Raw genomic sequence first — 14,035 nt, 5'->3', positions numbered from 1 at the left:
AAAAAAATGTAGGTAATAATGGGAGCGGTTTCCACTATAATCTATGCGGTTCACCGATAAACGGAACAATGTTATTTGGCACAATAAACCGAACTCATTTTTAGTTTTTCTGAAGACGCTGTTATCCTTCCAAATTACGGCGAAAATCTCTATTCTTCGTTTGTGCCTTGCGGTGGCTGAAATATAGCTTCACGAGGCACTGCTTGGAATCTGTGATAATACGTAATCCGACTGTCAACAGACCTGGGAGAAGGTCTGTGCCTCCAGCACAGTGTGCGACAGAGAGCCGTGTCCCTCCTGAAATTATTTACTGTGCTTTAAGTTTATTGACTTTTAAAAGACTTATAACAGCTGATTAAAAGCCTCTGCTCCCCTGCAGCCTAATTGACGGATTCCACATTTATGAGCCGAGCAGCCTGACTACTGCCGAAGATTTGCAGTCTGGAGACAGTAAGTCTGGCTGCGCCATTTTTACCTGACGTACAAGACGCAAGTGGAGCCAGGGAAACGCTGCTAGATAAGGGCGGGCTGCAGACGGCATTACTGAAAAGAAAGCCCACTGAATTCAAAAGGAAAAGATCAAAAGACATTTTCGGCTATTTCATTTTAATGTGCCAGAGAGCTAGGAAGAACAGTGAACGCAGTAGGCAAGGAGGAAAAAAATGCTTTGCCTGCAGAAATGGTGTGTGGCGAAAACAAATGTAAGCCTGGGGCCACGAATTACTTGTTTAATCCACTTGGGGACATAACTGTCAACGGCAAACTACTATCTGCGCCACAATAGCAAACGAGACAATTATGTAAAAGAAAATGAGTTTTTGCAGCTTAGTGGATATTGGGAACGGGTTTTAGACGCTTTAACCTCTGTATCACCCCAGTATCCCATTCAGGTCTCAAAAATATCATCATAAACTAAGATAGATTCTCATGTTGGCCCGAATGTCATTATAAAATCATTACATGGCGTCCACAGACGCTGACCATATGGCGACATATTAGTTATGCTCTGTTCGTGCCGTACTGTTGTTGTAGGGTGCGTCTTCACAAAAACATTCTTTTAGCCAATGAAAGGTCAGATATTTCTTCATGAGTGCTTATGGTTCTACAGTAATTCGCAAGTGACAGTCGTTAGCATATTGCTTAAAAAAAAAAAAAAAAAAACTATATAGTGCCTAGTTCCAGATTGGCTTCAATAATCGGCCACAAGGCGCTTTACTGAGTAAAACAAAACAGAAAACACTGCACAGCAGGCATTTAAATGCGTTATAGTTCTGTAAACTTATAGTTTATCAGGTATATTTTATGTGATGGTAACGGCATTTGTGAGGGGCACTTTCTGCCATTTAAAACTTTCTGCCATTTCAATTGCCCTTCCTCTTATCGGGCAGTTTTCCTCTTATATGAAGTTATACCCCGACACTGTCCTAAAGCGTCGCCTCTCCCACCTTAGCCATTGAGCCTCTGAGCCCGTGAGCAATTAGTTCCCTAGAATCACATAGATTCCTGAAATAGTTTAAACGCATTAAATGGAGAATCCTTCTATTTCACACCAATTTACTATCAAGGGAGGCGTGAAATCTAGTCTGACCTTGTGAACTTTGTCCTTTGACCATAGAGGCTGCGCTATTGATGTATTGATTTTATTGAACACAGCTCAGATACTTTTTTCATGCTTCTTTACATATTATTGCAGTTATATATAATTTCCTCCGACATTGTTGCAGTCTGTCCCTTTTCTCTCTCTGTCACATATGTACATTTTTGTTTCTGTCCCCACTGTGTATTTCATTACTCAACCCCTCTTGCTTGGACCCCTTGTTGTCCTCCTTCCTCTTTGGTCTCCCGCCCAACCTTGGAGGTGAAATTTAAAAGCCATAGGCCCTGAACACAAGTGAGGCGAAGGGTCATGAGGTATTTACTGGACCTACGAACTCCACAGAGAGAGATACTTACAGGCAGGGCACAAGTCCTAAACAAGCATTGGCATAGCCAATAGGTCTCGCCTTTGGGACCTTATAAGTCACTTGATGTTGTTGCACCAAGGATATTGTGCTGGATAACTAAACACCTATAAGGTCCCAAAGGCAAGACCTATTGGCTGTGCCACACCTTTTCCAACAATGTGATGGTACACAGAAGGGAAACCCTCAACCATGCTGCAGCACACCAAAAGGGTTGGATATAATTTTTTCATGTCTGTGCCATGCCTACTGCTTTTATACTTAGCCTTTTTTAATTGGTTATGTCCATCTTGCCACGTAAGAATCATTTTTGTATATGTACATTTCACTGTTACTCATACATCTGCAAGAAAACGACAATCAAAACTGGTTCTTTGATCAGTTGTGCATAAAATGGCCAGGTAAAAACTGAAGTTCAGCTGAATACATCCGAGCAAGCTGGATAAGTTGCCGGAGTAATTTTATCTGGTCGTGTGTGGTGGGAACCTATTGCAATTTACGAAGCAAATATACAACCATGCAGCTAAAATGATGCATTCGTTGCTGAAATATACACCGAAACTGGGTTGAAATACATTAAATGCAGCAGAGTAATTCGCATTTGTATCAACGTCAGTCATCACATCACTCGCTGTTTAGAATTCAGAGTATGGCTTTACTCCTTTAAGTTTAGGTGGAAGGAAAGTGAACTGGGTGCCCGTTAATTCAAACTTGATTTAAGTGTTCCATGCATTTTATTTTACTGAACACAATTATCCTGTTAGTTTACCCTTGTTGTGAGCCATTGAAAAATGAGTAATATCACTTTCATGTTGCACTGTGAAGAAATTGCATTTGTTGCCGGAATTTCACATGTAACAGAAAAATGCTTGAAGTAGGGATGCATCACAACCTATAAAATAAAACATTGTTTAAAGATATTAGTGGTCCAATGGAACTAAATGCTACTATTCCAAGCCCTTTAATGCTTGTCACCGACATCGCTAGCATTTCTAAAAAGAAAAGAAAAAATTCTAATTACGAGTAATGTATTGGACTGCTCACAACTGAATAACACGAACAGGACTGTTGTAAGCTATAAACTAAACGTACAACTACGAAATGTTATGTATTTGCAAAATGCAGGCCCTTATTTATGAAACACTTGCGCCGCCGGTGCGTCACTTTTAAAATGGGAAAAAGTGACGTACCGGCGGCGCAAGGCCTTCATAAATAAGGCCCGCAGTTTTTAATCTCTCATCAGTAGAAGATAACCAGTACTGCTTTTGCATAATTTTACTGTGGGAGGCTATAACCAGTAATAAGCAGTACCAAGAACTGCTTTGTCTTCTCAGTCCTCCGAAAACACAAAAGGGTCTTGAGGAGACATTTACTAAGCAAACTAGAGAGGTTATAGATGCCAACGAGACCAGATTCAAATATCTCTACTATCCAAGATAAGGTGGTAATTTAAAGGTGAAAGAACTCATGCATTTATGCAGAAAAATAGAAAATAACAAAAATCACATGGGGCATTCTGTTGATTTTTGCATAGGGTACTAAAACGGCTTGTGTTTTCAAGATGTAAAAGTTAACAAGGAAAAGCCGTGAATATAAAACGTGCCAACATATTCCAATATCGGACATTTTCAGCTTCTAGTATAAACAGCAGTGTCTCTGCCACTGGGCAGAAAATTACAGGAGAAATAAAAAACAAATTACAGTGGGTCTCCGCTCAATGTAAGTTATTCACTTCAGAAGAGCCATACATCACTGCATAATCCAACTGCCAGCTAGAGAGAAATCCATAATGCATTGCTGATAGTTTTGAAACATGTATTACTGAGTGCAGCGTCTTCAATGTCCTTTGTGCAGTTTAGACGTACTACATGCGAAAGGTCACCTTGCCACTAATAGACTGAACGACTAGAGATGGAGCAATGCAACCATCTGCAAAACTGAAAGTTTTTTAACCGTTTTGGAAAAACATTTTAATGCAACGTCTATCAACAGCCACCTCCAAGTGAAAACAAGACGCGTGGCTGCAAGACATGCAGCTGCAAGACACGCTCTGTGGCGTGGAAGGGAGATGAGCGTTGAAGTGCGAGCAAGACGAAGAGGCGGAGCGAGGCGCGCACTTTGGAGAGCAGTCTGCTCTCCCAGGCGAGAGGAAAGCCAGATGGCACCTATGCACTTAACAGCGTGTGTAAGTGCACGCTTTAGGCCACACAAAAAGCGTGTGGTCGGATTTTTAAAGCCCACTTAATAAATGTCTCGCCAGACAGCACATGCGCTGGCTCACGCAAGACCTACAAAACTGGTGATGTCCGCTGGGAGGGACCAAGCATAGAAAGGCGGGACATATGGACAGAATTAACCAACCAGAGTAAAGGAATTTAGAAAGGGTCGCCTACTAACCACCCAGAAGCGCTGGGTGGGTTGAATGCCTATATCCTGAATACCGCATTTCTCAAAGAGACAGTGCAAGAGCTTCCTAGGCAAGACCTAAAAAGTAACAAAATGTCCTTTTACCATAGTTTTGACCCATGTCAGAGTCTACTAGCAGAAACTGCTTCATTCTATATGTGCATGTTCTACATAGTACTTGAAAGTAAAATGTAACTAACCAAGCTACAATATTTATCAAAAGCAATTTATTGTCTTGGCCAACAGATGATGAACTAGACTAGGACCAAAAAGTATAACAGAGTTATTGTCTTGGTTAATATGCAGACACAGAAACCCATTTTGGTACTTGCTACACCTTAATGTGTTGTTTCTCTTTCCCTGCAGGGCCTCAGCCCAAATGCCCTTAAGAGCCTATTGATGGTATGTCAACGAAAATCAAAGAAAACAAAAATGTACATGGAAGTGCATCGTAAAGCTTCCTGCAATCACATGACTCATAATTTACAAATATACACTGAAAGCTCATGCAGATAAATAGGTAAAGGCAAAGATTCAAAAGGTAATGACATATGAATCAATGGAAGACATGAACGGCTATCAAACGAAAAGGGCTCTATACTTTTGAAGTTGCCCTCGAAGTCTGATGACCGACCCAGGGAGCTGGAAGCATAATTTTGAGGAACTGGTTAAAATCTTTCTTCATGGCCTGTAGTCCTCCAGTTCTTTTTGCACAGTGGTCTTTTCCAATACATGGTGGGTTACAGAACATTCTCTTGCCTTACACAATAATAATGTGTGAATTTTCTCCCCATTGTGAACACTGGGGGTTAGGTTTTTGTTTACTTTGCCACAAATATCAGCTGTGTTTCTAAGTTTAGCTGGGCGCAGCCATGTTTTACCCAGAATGTGTTCAAATTTGGCCACTGTCCTGATGGCTCCTTCAATGACTAATATTTTTTTGAGCTTAAAAACAATAAAGCATTTTTTTTTAAATAGATGCTAATAACCAGCAATTCTAAACATTTTTGTTTCATTTTATCTTGTGGTTTGGGCCCAAGGCAAATATGATTCAAGAAAAGTTGTGCGTGTTAAAAACCAAGACTGCATAATTTACTTTTCACATCAATAGACATTAGCGGAATGGCAATGGCATTGTGTGGGCTTTAGTATCACTATTCCCTTTGATTCTTCTTTCTGATGCCGCAATGACACTTGAAGCCATTGAATTATAAAAAGCTGGGATGGTGACAAAAGGGTTTAAGTCGTACGAGTCTCTGTAAATCTTGTCTCCAGGACCTTAGACTTATCATCTAACGCTAGCTAGTCAACAAGAAATATCTCTTCCCAGAAAGGTAAAAATTATTCCTATTTTAATAAAATCAAAAAAGATACCTCAAGCACAGCAAGAGCAAGTATATATTGCTAATACATGCAGCAGCTAAAACATTAATCAAATTCACTTTCGCGCAAGCCTGTTTGTAGAAAAACGGACTATTCTATGCTCAAACAGGATTTTACTACAAAGTAGAGATTACACATCATTATCCAAATTGTTTTTCTCCCCCACTAAATATTACTTTACGAGTAACTTTATTGAACTGATCAATCTCAAAGCTACAATCAAATAAAAAAAAAATATTTTTTAAAAACATTCACAACTCTTAAGAAGCAGATCATCACCATACGTGAGAGAAATGCATAAAATATGTATTATGAAGAATTCTGCTACAAGATTTCAGTTATTGTTAAATAACAGAAGCACTTCATAGGGCGAAAGGAGTAGGGCAAAGTGGCGTTCTGGGCCCCAATCTTTTAAACTTGTCTAGGATTTATCTTCAGTATGTTATTAGAAACTTTACGAATGCTCCAATAGTAAGAAAGTGTTGAATGGCTAGAAATGCTCAGGGATGGATGCCCAACTGTCAAATTTTTTTAGAAACACTGACCATATAGAAATAAGCACAAGTCCTGGCTAAAAAAGAACAGTTCAGCCCAAACAAGTAGACCTGTAACCTTTAAATAAGGGGCACTGTGCTTTTTGGAGCCGGGCCAATAAAGAATTTGCTACTTATGGTTGGTGCCCATCAGGAATAAGAAATAAATAAGGGGATTAAATGTACCTAAAGAAATTACCAGTGGATCTGGTTAATTCAAGAATTTATTCCCACCATGTAGTCTTCATGATTCAATCTAAAAGCACTGTTTCGTGCAGACGCAGGTCTCAAGCTTACTGTTCCATGAGATCCAAGCTGCATCCCACCAAGCAGCCAATACAACTGAAATGCCTAGAAGATAGTTTGTGTTACAATTCAGTTGGGAAGGTCAGAGAAGGCTGGGCTACATCGAGTTTTACAAGCAACTATCCAGATGGAATGGCAGAATTCAAGACTTATATCCATCGCTTTTGAACTGCAGATATTCAAATCGGGATCAAGACCAGATACCAAAACCACATTATTTTAAATCATTTATCTAGCCATATTTTCTCGAAAGGATTTACTTTGCAGTTTCCCAAGAAACAACAAAAATTAAACTGCAAGAAACTAAAGTCATGTTTGGGGATATTTTGTCCAGAGTGTGAGGTTATGAACCATTAGGAGATCAGTATACGTTTCAGTGCTAGTGGAATCTGGATTGCTCTCAACCTCAGTCTATTTGGCGTAGGAAGACCAAGCTAGCTCTGGTTTTAATAATCTGATTATATGAATTTGTAAAGAAGCATACTCTACTTGATCTGGAACCACTGCTGTACACTGTGTCACAAAGCAGGGCATTAAAAAATTGAAAACTGTCCTTCGGGCGATAGAAATTTTGTTCAAGATGACTCCGACTTAAACAAGAAACACTTGATGTTATTAAAGCATCAAGTTTGAATCTGAACTGAGGAGGCACAGCGCATAATAATCCTTACCTATTGGGTGAAAATGTGGCAAAACCCCAAAGAGTAGAGTTATCCCGTATCTGATGTCAGTTTTGAATGAAGTAGAAACCAAATGAAGAAGCTGGATTTAAACATGCACAAGAGCACTAAGGACAGCCTACATAAAGCATTCTGACCACTAAGAATAAGCATTTGCAATGCAATAGGTCTCGCATTAGGAAAGTTTGAGCTATTGGTATTGTAAATGGCAAATTTTGTATTTATGTGTTGGTTTTGAAAATAGCGAAATTAATAGCTTTGTCATTTACAATGCTAATAGTTTTAACTTTTGCAAATGTGACACCTATAGCATTTGTAATGCAATATGTGTTGTATTTACGTGACTTAGATGTATTGATATTACAAATATCAATGGCTTTTAATAATTAATACTTAAATAAAAGCTATTGTAATTTATAATGGCAAGAGCTTAAACTTTTGTGAATAACGTTTGTGAAGATTATGTTCAGTGTATTTCATTGTGACAAAAATCCAAGAACAGAAGTGAAATATTAACATCTTTTTTGTGACATTTGTAATAAAGCTTGAAACAATGAAAGAACTTATTTGAACCAGTTGTTGTTGAATGGTTGCACAGATTGATGCTGGGATGGTGCTCAGTGATGTTGTGGTGGCGACGAGTGATGCTGTGGCGTTCAGTGATGCTGTGGTATCGCATAGTGATGTTGTGGTGCCCCTGAGTGATGCTCTGGTGGTGCTGAGTGAAGCTGTGGCGATGCAATAGAGTGAGTGCGATAGATAGATAGAGTGAGGGCGATAGATACAGGGAGGGCGATAGATAGAGGGAGGGAAGGCGATAGATAGATAGAGGGAGGGCGATAGATAGAATGAGGGCGATAGATAGATAGATAGAGTGAGGGCGATAGATAGACAGAGTGATGGCCATAGATGGAGTACGATAGATTGATAGAGTGAGGGCAATAGATAGAGTGAGGGCGATAGATAGATAGAGTGAGGGCGATAGATAGATAGAGTGAGGGCGATAGACAGATAGAGTGAGGGCGATAGATAGAGTGAGGGCGATACATAGAGTGAGGGCGATAGATAGTGAGGGCGATAGATAGATAGATAGATAGATAGATAGATAGATAGATAGATAGATAGATAGATAGATAGATAGATAGATAGATAGATAGATAGATAGATAGATAGATAGATAGATAGATAGATAGATAGATAGATAGATAGATAGATAGCGATAGATAGATAGAGTGAGGGGCGATAGATAGAGTGAAGGCGATAGATAGAGTGAGGGCGATAGAGTGAGGGCGATAGATAGATAGATAGATAGATAGATAGATAGATAGATATATAGATAGATAGATAGATAGATAGATAGATAGATAGATAGATAGATAGATAGATAGATAGATAGATAGATAGATAGATAGATAGATAGATAGATAGATAGATAGATAGACAGATAGATAGATAGATAGAGTGAGGGCAAAAGATGGATAGATAGAGTGAGGGTGATAGATAGAAAGATATATAGATAGATGTTGTAAATAAAACAACGATAATGTTAAGCATTAGCTGAAGACATGATATCATAATCTATTTATTATGTTTTCTCTCCCTAATTCTCGTAATGGTTGGACTCCATTTTGTTTTCATGTCTTCCATCTTGTATGCTACATTTTGCCATGTGCCCGCCATGTGACGAGTCCTACCTCTTTGCTAGTCACCCTTGAAACCTGCCCGGCAACAGTCTATAAATAAACTTCTTTGTGCGTCTAGCGCATGCTCAGTAAGAGTCACATCTGTCTTTGATTAGCGTAGATAGGAATGTGCTTTTTCGCGGGCCTGAAGAACCATTAACTCCGCCCATGTATTGATCAAGTTCAGAAATGCCCATATATGGTCGTAAATCATGCTTTGTGTTGTACCCGCCTACCTATGAAACCCTTCTTTGTGTATAAAAGGGGGCTATGTGCTTGAGTTCCTTGTGCTACCTTGTACAATGCTGTAGAGTGTTATGTAGGCTGTAGTACCACCTTTAAAGGTTTATTAAACTATGTTTTTGTATTTTCAGTTTCCGTGCCAAATTCTTTGCTTAGTCTGAGAACTCCGTGCACAGAGGGCGAACCCTTTGCACTAACGGGCCTTGCTGAGGCCTGTACTCATCAATTGGCGCCCGACATGTGGAGGTCATCGGCGACTCGGATGCTCGAAGGATTGGTCGTGACGAAGGATTGGAACCTTGCCGGGGACATGATCACTGCCAGCGGCGTTTTTAGGCCTGGCATCCTGAGGTTTTCTTCCTTCCCTTCCGGCGCCGGTCCTCGACTGAGACCTCTTCTGTCGGTTTGCCGTGCAGTGGCCGTTTGGGCAAATTTGGAACTTGGCAGTTGGAATCTGGACGCTCTGGATTGGTAAGAACCGTTGTACGGTACTTGCTGCAAGCTTTTGGTAGTCTGGCCTGGCAAAGCAGTTTTAGGATACGCTTGCTGTGACTAATTTGTTTGGTGTGACTAGTCATATTTGATTTTGGATTTGGGATATATGCGTTGCAAAACATATAGGCAGGTAATGTGGAGATATTTCTCCTGAATTTTGGATTTGAGAGGCGCAACGTGTTAAGTGGCAATTTTTTTTTGCTATGATGTTGCAGATTTTGCATTATTTCTGACATGCCTGCTTTTAGCGCACTCCGTAAGTGGTGCTGCTGTTTTGGAGGTGACCGGTTAAGACTTGAGAAATCGCAGACGGCTCCCCCAGAGGGGACACCTAATAGGGATATGTATGTGAAGTTTGGTCTTTCCCCTATAATGTACAGCACATTGTGGAGGAAATAAACGAAAAAGGATCCTGAGTTACGTTGACCTTTGTATGGATCGTTTGATTTGCGTAAAATTGAGTATGTGGAGCAGTGTATGTGTAAGCGACGCGCAAGGCCAGACATGTTTGAATGTGTGCGTTTGTGGGTGAAAGAAGTGCGTGAGCGCGAGAAACGAGAAAAACGCTAATTGAGAAGGAGCAACAAAAGAGTGAGCGTGAGAAGGCGCAAGAATTGAGAAAGCGTGAAGCAAAGGAATTGAAAGAGAAACAGGAAAAGGAACACAGAATACAGATATCGGGCCAGTATGCTGTTCCACAGCCTCTTTATCCTGTCCTTAATAAATCTGATGATGATTTTTTGTTATTAGATCGTTCTCTGCCTCCGTACGCTGATCCATCCACTCCGAGAGGGGGAGGTAAGGATTCTGGATCGGTCCCAGGGAAGACAGATACATGGTCTATGTTGTCGACCGATCGTATGGCTGACCTTCTAAAGATCGTTCATCGAGTACTCAAGGCTACGGTTTCTCTTCCTGAGTTAATGCAGTCTCTTGAAGAGTGGCAGGATAGGGAGAAAGTATATTTTTCTGAAACTCTCTCTGATGAAGTGATTGCATCCTTTCGGAAATATTCTGATATTCTTGAACCTGATGATGTGGTGTCAGACTCTAAGCAATTGCGTAAAGGTCTTTTTCCTTCTTCCCAGGTGCCTGATGCGGTTCGACGACTGTTTGCGTTGCGGGACGAGATGTTTGAGCTACTAGAAAAAGCGCTCCAAAAGAAAGCGGAGGAGGAACAAACTAATCAGAGCGGCGGCGGGAAGCAGTCGTCTATCTTTCATTCAGATAAGATCGAGCCAGTGCATGTTAAGCCTATGCGAGAAGCAGCTCCTTTGTATGTTCCTCCTAAAGGAGAGGGTACTAGTCCGGATAAATCCTCAGCTGATGCTAGAGGGTATTTTATTTATAATTGGGTTTACACTCCTTGGAATAGAGCAGATGTGATGGCATTAAAAGCTGCATTACCCGATCCACTAAAGAATCCTGCTGCCTTTTATGCGGAAGTTGAGGGGGCTCTGAATTCTTGCACTATGACATTAGCCGATATTGATTTATTCTTTGGGCTTATATTACCCCCCGATATGTGGAGATCTGTGCGGAAGGTAGATGATCTTACAACCTTTAAAGCAAAATGGGCGGATCTTGAGGATGAGGATAGAGAAAGGAAACCTGCGCAGAAGCCACACCAGTCGATTTTAGAACTTCCTGCTGCCATTTTGACTAAATTAAAAACGATTATCCCCCCTAAAAAGATTGATTGGACTATGTTAGCATCGTGCAAGCAAAAGGTAGACGAATCAGTTTCAGATTTCCTTACGCGGTTTGAGGAAACTTTTCATACTTTTAGTGGCCAGTCGCTTACGAACGACACGGGCCGACATCTTTTTGTTGACAAGTATGTTTCAAATTTATTACCGGGAGTGGCAGCTAGGTTAAAAGCGAGTGAAAGCTCTTGGACGACTTCGTCTCCGGCATCCCTCTTGACGATGGCTCAGTATTATGAGCGTCAGGAATTAGAAGCAAAGAGTAATGAAGAGAAGAAGTTCAAAGATTTGAAAACGAAGGTTATGTTAGCACAAGTGTATGGACCGCCCCATAGAGGTACTGACAGGGGTGGTCGAGGATTTTCTGGTTCCTCCTTTGTTCGTTCGGACCTGGCTAGGGATCAATGTGCGTATTGTAAGCAGATGGGTCATTGGGCTCGAGAGTGCCCCTTGTTGCGTGCGCAGCGGCAAGGGCGTGTTCAAGGTCCAATGAGAAATCGTGGGGGCTCTTTGAGCCCGAGGGGAAATTCAAATGATTGTGCTACGTTTGATTCCAATATTCGACCGCAAGATGGGTCTAATGTCTTTGATCGACGAAATCAATGCCAAATATCTGATTATGAACGCTCTGCATATCATGATTCGCAATATGCATAGGATTGCGTAGGATGGGGTAAGAAATCAGTTGAAGTGCCAGTAGATCAGAGGGGTCCGTATGTTACAGCACATGTTTTGGGTTCTACTGATCGGTTTTTGGTTGATACAGGAGCTACTCGTAGCGCTTTGTCTAAAAAATTGTTTCCGAGGGCTCCCCCATCTGGCTTAACGATTACATCAATAGGGTTCGATGGAACACCTTCCCTTAGCCCATTGTCACAACCCCTTGCACTTCATGTAGGTACGTTTTTTGCGCCATGTTCATTTTTGCTTTCCCCAAACACATCTGATAACATTGTGGGTTTGGATATGCTCAAGCATTTCAGGGCCACAATACGTTGCTCCCCTGAAGGAGTACGTGTTATTCTGAATGATAACTATCCAACAATGGAGAGAGTGCGTATGGTTAAAGAGGATACTGCATTGGCCTCTTTACCTCGTACCTTGTGGGCTACTTCGGATACTGATGTGGGACAGATGGTTATTCCCCCGCTGCACATTAGTGTAAAGGAGGGAGCTGTGTTGCCACGCCTACCTCAATATCGCATTTCACAGGAGGGGGAGGAGGCGCTTACACATATTGTGCAGGATCTCATTAAAGTGGGGGTAGTGGAAGAGGTTCCATACAATGTTTATAACAGTCCTATCCTACCGATTCTGAAGAAAGACACTGACACTAGGATTTATCGATTTATTATCGATCTGAGGGAGGTGAATAAAATAGTGATACCTCAATACCCAGTTGTTTCTGACATTACGACACTTCTTACTCTGGTTCCACCAACTGCGACCACGTTTTCTGTAATAGACTTGAAGAACGCTTTCCTTTCGATCCCTATTCATCCTGATAGCCGATATCTTTTCGGTTTCACTTTGAATAATCAATCGTTTAGATTTTGCAGAGGTCCTCAAGGCTATACTGAGAGTCCTAGCATTTATAGCCAAGCGTTAAAACAACAGTTAGATTCTTTTGTTCTGCCTGAAGGTGTGGCGCTTATACGATATGCCGATGACATCTTGTTGGCGGCCGACACCCTTGAACAATTTGAGAAGTGTACATTGTCTCTGCTTTCCTTTCTGGCATCACACAATCACAAAGTATCGAAGAAGAAACTGCAATATTGTAGACCAAAGGTAACCTACTTAGGTCACCTTTTGTCTAAGGAATGGCGTGCACTCACACCAGGTCGTATTCAAGCAATTCTGGACACACCGGCACCTTCTACACAGAAAGATGTTTGAGCATTTTTGGGTCTTACTTTCTTTTGTAGGCAGTGAATACTAGGTTTTTCACACATAGTTAAACCACTGTTGGCACTTTTGACGAAAGACACTCCAATTCCACTTCCTTGGACAGATGAGTGTGAGACTGCTTTCCAGCAATTACGACAGGCCCTTTGTTCAGCACCAGTGTTAGGCACCCCTGATTACACGAAGCCTTTTACATTATATGCACATGAAAGAGATGGATGCGCATTATCACTGTTAGTGCAGATGCACGGTGATAAGCAGCACCCTTGCGCATACCTCTCTGCAGTACTTGATCCTGTTGCTCGAGCGCTGCCTGGTTGTTTTTGCTCGGTTGCAGCGGCAGCTCAGTCAATAAGCCAGAGTGAGGGGATCGTGTTATCTCATAAGTTGTTGGTGTTGGTCCCCCATGCTGTTGATGCTCTTCGAACGCCTCCGCCCGACTCATCCTGGACATCCCCCACTGCAGCCACATCTCCGGCCACCTGAGGGACCTGCACTGGCTCCCCGTCAACAAGAGGATCAAGTTCAGGCTCCTCACCCACGCACACAAGTCTCTCCACGACCTGGGCCCCAAGTACCTCAACGACCGCCTGACCTTCTACACGCCCACCCGCCAGCTACGGTCTACTAGCCTCGCCCTCACCGCCGTACCACGCATCCGAAGAGCAACCGCCGGAGGCAGATCCTTCTCCTACCTGGCAGCCAAGACATGGAACTCCCTCCCCATCCACC

The 14,035-nt window shown here is 41.7% G+C and overlaps 1 non-coding gene across 1 annotated transcript; it reads right to left on the bottom strand.

The window, feature by feature from the left end:
* Positions 1–3,170: 3,170 nt before the first annotated feature.
* LOC147690357 (small nucleolar RNA SNORA47) lies at positions 3,171–3,302 on the bottom strand. Its single transcript, XR_015300223.1, has one exon. It is a non-coding gene; the product is annotated as a small nucleolar RNA SNORA47 (small nucleolar RNA).
* Positions 3,303–14,035: the final 10,733 nt, after the last annotated feature.

Source organism: Lissotriton vulgaris, chromosome 9, assembly GCF_964263255.1.
Source record: "Lissotriton vulgaris chromosome 9, aLisVul1.2, whole genome shotgun sequence".
Classification (NCBI taxonomy): domain Eukaryota; kingdom Metazoa; phylum Chordata; class Amphibia; order Caudata; family Salamandridae; genus Lissotriton; species Lissotriton vulgaris.
Note: the sequence above shows the minus strand (reverse complement) of the source record. Positions and strands in the feature narration are given on the sequence as shown.